A 612-nucleotide genomic window follows, 5' to 3' on the forward strand; every position below is an offset into this window, starting at 1 on the left:
GCTTTAGAAGTGTTTCTTTTACATATGAAGGTGCCCTTGTATATGGGACATAGATGGTCAGTATTGGAATTTCCTCTTGAAGGATTTTTCCTGTGACTAATATAAAATGACCTTCTTTGTGTCTTTTGATTGACTTTAGCTTGAAGTCTGTTTTGTTAGATATTAGGATAGCTACACCCGCTTGTTTCTTAGATCCATTTGATTGGAAAAATTTTTTCCCAACCCTTTATTCTGAGATGATGTCTGTCTTTGAGGTTGAGGTGTGTTTCTTGTATCCAGAAGAAAGATGGATTCTATTTTTGTATCCAACCTGTTAGTCTATGCCTTTTTATAGGTGAGTTGAGTCCACTTATATTAAGGGATTTCCTCTTTAAGAGATTCAAACATTCTCCTGTAGTTATTTTGTAGGTGATTTTCTTCTGCTTCATCTATATTTGGTTGTTCAAGACTTGCTGTTATAGGGTCTTTAGGTTTTAATTGGTGTCATGTTGCTCTTTGTGGTGTTGTGTGTGTTCTTATCTTTTCTACTCACCTTTTCATCTAATAGGTGTGCTTGGGGCTGTTTGAGATTCTGTTGATTAATCTTCTGGGTGCCAGTTAATCCAAAGCTCA

This window comes from Alexandromys fortis, unplaced genomic scaffold (genome assembly GCF_014885135.2).
Source record: "Alexandromys fortis isolate MF-2015 unplaced genomic scaffold, M_Fortis_MF-2015_v1.1 scaffold_133, whole genome shotgun sequence".
Lineage (NCBI taxonomy): Eukaryota > Metazoa > Chordata > Mammalia > Rodentia > Cricetidae > Alexandromys > Alexandromys fortis.